General features: G+C 39.1%; 1 protein-coding gene across 4 annotated transcripts in view; it reads right to left on the reverse strand.

Annotated features, from left to right (window-relative positions):
• Nucleotides 1-9,647, reverse strand: part of pde5ab (phosphodiesterase 5A, cGMP-specific, b) — a 167,801-nt gene that overhangs the window by 131,819 nt on the left and 26,335 nt on the right. The gene's annotated exons all lie outside the window — the stretch shown is intronic.

Below are 9,647 nucleotides of genomic sequence, written 5' to 3' on the forward strand. Positions count from 1 at the left end.
TTTCTGATGAAGGGTCTAGGCCCGAAACGTCAGCCTCTCTGCTCCTATGATGCTGCTTGGCCTGCTGTGTTCATCCAGCCCTGCACCTTAAAGAGTAAGCATATTTGGTGTCCATTCAGATCTAAAAGTAAGAAGTTAACAGAGCTGTTCAAAAGGCCAATAATTTTCCAAAGGAACATATTAAGCTTTGATATGTTAATATTAAAGTATCGCAGCTTCAAAGCAAAATTATGTTCAGTTGAAATAAGTATATACCACAGTAGCCACTGAAGGTTGTTGGACATTGAGGGATTATATGGCAAGGGAATCTGAATGGACATCTGCATGGCTTGGACATCCAGCCAGATGGAGATCGCTGCACTTTGGGAGTGGGTGGGTCTCAGCCTTGTTCAGACATAATACTGGGTTAAGGGAGATTTGAACCTGGACTTCGGGCTTAGAGGTAAAATCGTTACCACTATGCTACAAGAGCCCTTAAATTCAGGCTCACACAGCAGCTCCAGCAACAAAGATCGTAATAAGAGAATGGAAGGATTTGTTTCAAATACAGACAAGAAAAACAAATCAGAGAGTTTTATTGGAACTGACTTATAGATATTTTCTGATCAAGAGAATGTTATGAAACACCCAGGGATGAACCCATGCCTCCTGGCTCAGAGGTAAGGATATGACCACTGCACTACAATAGCCCAGCAGATTAGGATGGGATACTACATTACCAGTCCAGTGACTTCAGAACAGTTCTGAAGAAGGATTACTGGACCTCAAGCGATGACTCTGATTTCTCTCCACAGATGCTGCCAGACCTGCTGAGATTGAACATGATAAGTCAGGAAAACAGGGAAAAGTCCACCTGCTGGAAGCTTGCAATGATCTGTTACTGGTTCCTGTAAAAGCTGCAATTCTGTGGAGAGTAGGCAGTGAAGTATAAAACTCGAATGAGCTTTTTGGTCACGTTAAAAGTTAAAGAGGGGAATTTAGAGTATTTGCACTAGTTGCATAGTAAGGGTGTTCAGGTGGTATTGATCTTTAACTTGTCACAATAAAAGTCTTAAAACATGAAATTTTGATGTACATTCCTTTAATTTGGTCGTTGGAAATTTAAATCTTTTTTTTAAAAGTTATCAATCTCTCTGGAGATTGTAACTAGTTTGAGTAAATTTGTAGCAACAGAGTAAGTGTTCATGAGGCATAATCAAACATTCTGGCACTGAAAATTACTTTCACATGTGTAGAGTTTTGTTTCTCCAGTATTTGCATTTTTCAGGGTGATTTTAAAAATGTCAAATCAAAATTCTTTTAATAGAAGATCGTCATCAACCTCACAGAATCATGCTTCTTTACAGCATTTTTCCATCAAGACCTTCAATTTTGTATGTTAGAGAGAGGGTTGTTGTTCACTTCATTACTGTGTGTTGCTACAAACAGCAACCTTTCACTTTTACAAAGCACTGTGGCTCCTTAAGAGACTGGGCTAAATTCTAAAGCTCAAAAATATGTGGTTATGAGTAATATCTGAGACAAAATTGAAAACTATCAGAAACAGGAACTGAATCCAAACCAATTTCTATTTTTGATGAGCACAGGACATAGGGCACACAATCAATCTATTTGTGTGAGGCAGATAAGTCATTGAAATATTATAATAATGTATGTGCTTCCAGGCCTCAGGGAACTCTGTATGAGGGTAAGTTACAAAAGACTGAAGCCATGAGGTAAGTGTCTTTACAGCATTGTTTGTGGGCCAGGAGAAGCAGGAGTGTTCTCTTTTAGACATAACAAGCTACTCAATAAATCTGCCCATCGCTTCCCCATGATCGATAAGATTTCATATCCCACCACTCACTTACCCCATCCTCATAGTAAGTTACCTCACCATCTATCGGAAATTGCTACCATCTCCTGCCCTGACCCAGCATCCTCTCCCTCCCCACCCCATGCCCGCCATCAGCATTGTGATCAGAGCATTCCCCGCAGTTGCCCGGTGGGAGTTGGGTCCCTCTGACTTAAGCAGCCCATGCCCAGTAGAAAGACATACTGCTGGCAAGGGCCACCCATGCATGATGACACCTGCTTGCTCTTTAAATTAGCCCTGCCCAGTTCACCCGCCACTCCCGCCCACACCCTTCAGAGCCTCCCTGAATGGACTCAGTGATACTGATTGAACTTTCTTTCCTCCAGGCTTCCTGTGGAAATCCAGCTCCTAGGCCCCACTGCTCTGCCAGCTTCCCGAGGCCCTGCTCATAAGAGCTACAAACATCTGATTTGTCAACATGTCTAGAAAGCAGGAAATTGACTCCTGTCACGCCCCATCCCACCTCTCTCCTACCCCTAATTATGAACATGACACTGTGTATCAATTTAAAATAGGATAACCATGTTACAACAATTTCTCATTTTATTGCAGGACCCACTCTATAACGGGTAAAGCTGACTCGGCTCCTTTAATTATCCTTTTCAACAATATCTATCTCATGCATCAGCTGCATTCCATTGTTACCATTGTGCTGGAGAACATTGCTGTAGATTTGAGTGGCCTCTGTCAAAACTGATACATCCACAGGCCTATTTAAAATGGCAGACATTTTGGCATTCAAGCGTCATATGATGGAGTTAAAAAGGTGAGTAGACTCAGGTAGATTGTTTTCATGATATTCCATAACGTTGGATGTCGTATCTATAGAAGAAGATATCATTTCAGTGGACTGTGATATCACCCACTTGCAAGAGGCAGGATCCCCCTCCAATTTCTCCCATTGCGCTTCTATTTATATTTTCCTTTCATCTCCATCAGCTACTACAATGGCTTGCATTGTTCCTCCCACTCTCATTTTGACCTCCAACCAAATCAGCAATGTTTGGTGAATCAACTTTCAAACTAACAACAACCATTTTGTTCAAAGACAGAAAGTAAGTGCTCTCATAAAGCCTGTAATCAGTCTGTTCTGTTTGGAAAGAGGAATGTCTCTTCTTATCCTTGAACTGTGTAAATAATTCAACAGCAAGTTTCCATGACTTTACAAACTGAATGAAGTTACTTATTACCCCAGTACAACATTGCGCACTTGGTCTCATGGATGCACGTATACAGGCTGGCCACAGAAAAGATACTACACTTTTGCAGATTGCGGTCATTTCAATCTTGAATTTATGATCTCTTGATCTCCAATATGACAGACCTTCAATTGTTTGGAATGGATTCAAAGCTTTCAAGTTAAAATGAGGATGCCGTTGGAAAGGTATCGCAGCATTTGAAAAGTCTTACGTTCAAATATCTGGGAGATTGATGCTGAGGTGAACTTTAAATCTGAGACAAGTGCTTTGCCTGCTTGTAGCCAGTTTCAGAGTTTGGTTCTCAGATTGGTTGATGACAGTAGGTTCTGATGGATCTGCTGGATTCTGGGGTAATATGCGTGCAGTCTCTGAACCCAGTTTAAATCAAATGACCATTGCGTGAAACACTTCTGATGCTCACCCTGTCTAGCTTGGATGGTAAAACATCACTGTGATACCAAGAAGATGTTGATTGTGTAAATAGCAGCCATTGAGCTTTGATCTTCTCTTTTCACCAGATCGGAAATCTAAGGATATTATTAAGGTAGAGAGGGCTCAGAAGAGATTTATCAGGATGCTGGCGGGTATGGAAGTTATAAAGAAAGGCTGGATAGGCTGGGACTTTTTTCACTGGAGCATAGAGGTTGAGAGGCGACCTTATAGAAGTTTATTAAAGAATGAGGGGTATAGATTGGGTTAATGGTAGTTGTTTTTTCCCCTAGAATGGGGGATTTCAAGACCAGGGGGCATAATTTGAAAGTGAGAGGGGAGAGATTTAAAAAAGACATGGGGGCATTTCTTTTTTTATGTAGCAGGATGCTCACATGTAGAATGAACTTCCTGAGGAAGTGATGGATGGATTACAACATTTAAGAGACATTTGGACAAGTACATGTCTTGGAAAGGTTTGGAGGGAAATGAGCCAGAAGCAGGCAGGTGAGACTGCTTTAGTTTGGAATTATGAGTGGCAAGGACTAGTTGGACTCTATGACTCCATGACTTCAGTTGTTTATCCATCCTAAACAATAAGCTGTTTTGATCGCACAGATAGCTGTGAGGTGTATCCATGTTTAATTAGATATTCACTGGAGAATTGATACTGCATGAAATTCAAATGCCGAAAGTCACATGGTTTGCAGCAGCCATCTTAACAGCTTATATGTGTCTACTTTTGAAAACTATTGCCTGAAAATTCATAACATCCATACCTGTACTGGGCATGACTCACTTCTTAGTCATAGTTTTTCTGCATTGGGAAAGTTTCCAACTTTCTCTACTGTGAAATATCTTGTACTCTTTCCCTTCTAAGCCCCTTTGCTGCCTATCTCCTCTCTATCGAGTGACATAATCCCAAAGCACTCCCTGAAGTAATTTCCTAACCAAAAGGTCCAAGCCCACATGCAACATTGAGGCAATTTTTAATTTGATCTAATTATCCTGTCCCCAATTCATTTCTGCTCCTTGTTCCATGTCCTTCAATGCATTCGCTGCAATTGTGTAGAGGAATTGACTTAGTAAAGAAAATAAAATATTAATTAAATGAAAATAAAATGCATTCCCTGCTGTATTTGAATAAGTGCCAATGAGATAAAAATAGAAGTTGCTGGAAAAGTTCAGCAGGTCTGGCAGCATCTGTGAAAAGAAATCAGAGTTAACGTTTTGGGTCTGGCGACTCTTCCTCAGAACAAGAGATAACATTGTTAAAAAAAAATGCTTAGGGCATTTTGCGAAGTTGGAGGTATGACTGTTGGAAACAGCCAAACACCTGTTAGATAGAACAATATGCAAATAAAGTGAACCATATGAATTCATAAAGAGACCATTTTGAACAAGTTTGAAGACTTTGCTCTTGTGGGAATACAATGAACAATGAAAGCCTGTTCAAAAGCCACAGAGTAATACTTTATAACTCTTAAAAAGCCAACACCCTCTAACACCCTCTGATGTTGGTCAATCTTCTGAGGACACAAAGGGGTTTATTTTACCATTAACTCCTTTGAAGGCTGAGACAAAAAAAACACTCTAAAGAAATAATACTGAATTCTGAGTGTTTTAATGCCTAAAAAAGTATATTTAAAGATTGTGCATAAATTTAAAGCAGAATAACCATGTTATAGCCATTTGTGTTAATGACCTAGCTATCCCAGTGTATTAAGAGATTAAATACTTAGTTAAATGTTAATTAGTATTATTAATAATAAATTAACGGAAGGATTAAATATTTATTTTCCTTGAATAGTCCCTTTCTCTAAATGATTGCCTCTGAGCATTATACAATTATGAAACATGATCCAACTTGATATATTTTTATTTGCCTGAAAGTTTTATGTGTGGTTACTGATCTCTATTTATAGAAAATATAATTTGAAATGGAGTCCACAGAGACAAAAATCAATTTATAATCTATATTAAAAAAATAAAGAACTGCAGAAGCCAGAAATCAGAAACAAAAACAGAAATTGCTGGAAAAGCTCAGCAAGTCCGGCAGCATATCTGGAGAGAAATTCAGAGTTAACATTCAGGGTCTAGTGACCCTTTTTCAGAACTGACTGTAGCTGGGAAAAGGTTGGTATATGTGATGAAGATGGGGTGGGGAAGAGGGGGAAGGATTAAATAATAGGTGGAGATAGAGTCCAGAGACAGAGAAGAACAGTTGGAAAGGAATGGGTAAAGTCAGCCTGTAGGAATGAACAGCTGCTAATGGGGAACATGATGTGGAGGTGCCAGTGCTGGTCTGGGACAGATAAGCTCAGAAGTTGCACGACACCCAGTTATAGTCTAACAGGTTTATCTGAAATCACAAGCTTTTGGAGCAAAGGGGCAACACTACGAAAGCTTGTGATTTCAAATAAACCTGTTAGACTATAACCAGGTGCCGCGCAACTTCTGAACTAATGGGGACCATTAGTGGCCGACAATGGATTGTTTGTGACGACAAGGCCTGGTGTATGTGGGCTGGGGTAAGGACATGAGAGAAGGTGTTCAGACCCTAAAATTATTGAACTTAATATTGAGTCCTGAAGGCTGAAGGTTCCCCCAGCGGAAAATGAGATGCTGTCCTTCCAACTTGTTCTGAGCTTTGCTGGAGCACTGCAACAAACCTGAGACAGAGGTGTGGCCAGGGAACATGGTGGTTGAATTGGCAGGCAACAGGAATCAGTCATTCATAAAACGTTCTGTATGATTTGACATGACGTTGATATTTCCAATGCATGTTATAGCCAATGAAATAATTCTAAAGTCATTTCTAATGTAGAGGAATGCAGTGATCAATTTTTAAATATTAAAATTCCACAATCACCAATGAGGTGATAACTAGATAGAATGTACTTAATAATGTTAGTTGAGCAATAAATATTGGTTGGGGATGGTGGATAGGATCTCAGTTTAATATCTCCCCTATAACATGACACTCCCTTAGCCAACCAGGTTCTGTATGGGGCAGTTGCGCAAATCATTATATAGTGCAAATGGTACTGGGAAGAAATTTCAAATGGCTAATTTGCACTTCTTACTGACCGGTGAACTTATTAAAAGATAAGTAATGTTCTTACTGCATATTTCAAGTGGATAAAAATAAATCAAAATTTTTATACAGCTTTTGTAGATCATCACACTGTAAAGACAATATTGAAATTTCACATAGCTCATATACTTAAAGTAGGTCAGACAGGCAGTTATGTTATTAAACAGAATGCTCAGAAGATTACATCCTGTATAGGAGCTAATTACAAGGAACTTCAGAAATAATTACATTCCATTGAGACTTCATTCATCCTTTGTCCCAAGTAATATTTAAACAAATTTGAGTGTGCATTTGATGTAGCATAGAGTGAATAAACGAAGAGATTTTCCATTTACATTTGAATGTGATTGTTGTAAAGTTTTCTTTGATTAATCTTGATGGGATGGTAAAAAGGAAAATAAACATGATAAAGATAGAATATGAGAATAGAATGCGAATTGAGGTAAAAGGGGACCAAAGAAACCTTCTACTCAGTGGGTAGCAAGAGCTGGAGTGGGTCCTATTAGAGAGAAGGAGAATAGCACACAGCTAGATTTTTTTAAATACATAAGTGATAATTGAGGAAGAAGAATTTGAAAAATAGAGATAGAAGTGGAGATGATATGGATAATGGATCATAGAGATAATGGAACTTAATAGGCAGGGTGCAGTGGAAAGGAAGCCATGCGAGGAGTAGCTAAGTCACCTGCTTTGAATGGCTTGTAATCCAGGTTGTTTAAGGAAGTAAGGATGGAGATAGCTAAAGAAGTTATTACAATCTTCCAATCTTCCCGAGAAATGAGGGAGCTGCCAGAGAATTGAAGTGTGGCAAACGCGACACACTTACTCCAGAATATGTCTCGTTAGCACAAACCTAACGAATTAAATGATGTGCATGAGCACAGCAATCTCTGCTTCATAAGTAGAGGTATTGCCTTGAAAAACAGGGAAGATACACTGAATCTTTTTAAAGCTCTGGTTAGGACACAACCAGAATATTGTCATCAGACATCAGGAAGAGTCTAATTTTGCCTGACAAGGTGCTGAGAGGAATTAACATAATAATTCCTGGGGTGAGAGAGTTTAGCTACGAAGCTAATTTGCAAAAGCTGCCTTCGGGTGGATCAAAGTAGATTTAGCAGAGATTTGATGGGGAAATGCAAGGTTATGATAGGTTTAAATAAACTAAAACTGATTTTTTAAAAAAAAGTCAACTGATAGGACAAGGATTAGGGGACATAGATTGAAGGTTTTGGGCATGACAAATGGGGGAGAGGGATGTGAGCAAGAACATTTTTAGATAATGAATCATAACGATCTGGGACTCACTGTGTTTGAAGGCAGTGAAAGTGGACAGTGTTAATGATTTCAAGAGGAAATTTGATATGTACTTGAGTGAAATAAAGTTGTAGGACTGCAAAGATAGAGCAAAGGAATAAAACTGACTGGGGGTTGCTCTTCACAGTGGTGGCAGCACTGGATGGAAAGGATCATCCTCTGTGCCATGATATTTCTATGATTCAATGCTGTCACTTATTTCAGTAACAGCAGGAAAATATCATCACCACCTTGTGTCTTACGCCTGTTCATCTAAACAAGGTTGCTGGCATAGTTTATTTGACAATTATTCGCCAGTACTGTGCTTCACAAAAATTCCAATTGGATTGTTAAGCAGTATACCAGAGAGTTTGCAAAGAGACATAAGAATACTGGAGTGTAAGCAAACTCAGTCCATTAAGGCAAACTATTTAAGAGTAAGAAGATAATTACCAAATCACCGACCTATATATTACAGCCATGCAGTGATCTTGCGCTTTTGTTTTCCTTTGAAATAGATATTAGGTACATATAAATCTTTGCAACAAACCAATTAGAGAACCTTAAGTGAATATATTGATGAGTGCAGTTGAATTTTAAAAAAAACTTTGAAATAGGTACATGGAGTATAAAAGCATGGAAGTTATGCTAATTCCACATTAGACCCTGGTACGGTCTCAATTGGAGTATTGCATCCATTTACAGATTTTAGGGAAGACGGGAAGGTATTAGAAGGTTGCAGAAAAGTATCACAAAAGTGATGAGGTGTTTCAGTAACATAGATAGACTGGAGAAGCTGGGACTGTTCTCCCTGAAGAAGAGCAAGTTGAGAGAAGATTTGATAGGCGTATTCAAAATCATAAGAGATCTGGACAAAATAGATAGGACAGAACTGTTCCCATTGGTGGAAGGATTGAGAACCCGAGGACAGAGATTTAAGTTTATTGGCAAAAGAAGCAATGGTGACATGAGGAAAGAAACTTTTTTTTTAAGCAGCAAGGGGCTTGGATCTAGAGTACATAGCCTGAGAATTTGATGGTGACATGTTTAATCAAGGCATTTAAAAGGCAATTAATTCATTATCTGAAAATGGAAAGTGTAAAGAGCTATGTGGAAAAGGCAGGGGAGTGGCGGTAAGTGAAATGCTTCTGCAGAGGGTCAGCAGAGACATGATGGATCAAATAGCCTGCTTCCCTGCTTTAATCATGCAATGATTCCATGACTTCCTTCACAGGGCTCTGTTGCGAATCAATTTATCCAAATAATGAGTGAGTCATTTTGGCAATAACCTCAGGAAAACCAAATGAAGCCCAGCAAGTAGCTGACAACAGTTATTAGGAAACATAAAATTAATATCTAAAGAAATACAAAAATCGGTATCTTCTGAGTTATCTACTTTTTTTGCAAAATAGCTTCAGTCCTCACTGGCTGGACTAGCAATTTATTGCGTGTCCTGATTACTTTTGGAAAGGTGGTTGTGGTCAGCTTTCTAATACCTTTGCAGTCTGTGTGCTGAATGTATTCCACAGTACAGTTAGCAAGGGATTTTAATCCGCAACAGTGAAAGAACAACACTATATTTGCAGTTCAGGATTGGGTATGACTTAGAGGGCAAGTTCTAAGTGTTGGTGTTCCCATATGTCTGATGCCTTGTTCTTCTAGGTGCTAGATGGCACATGTGCATCCTGAATTCCATTTTCTGATCACATTACAAGAGGTGCTTCCACCATAGCCCCTATGTCAGCACTTAGCCTGAGCAGAATTAAGCAAG

This window comes from Rhincodon typus, chromosome 1 (assembly GCF_021869965.1).
Source record: "Rhincodon typus isolate 14 chromosome 1, sRhiTyp1.1, whole genome shotgun sequence".
NCBI lineage: Eukaryota > Metazoa > Chordata > Chondrichthyes > Orectolobiformes > Rhincodontidae > Rhincodon > Rhincodon typus.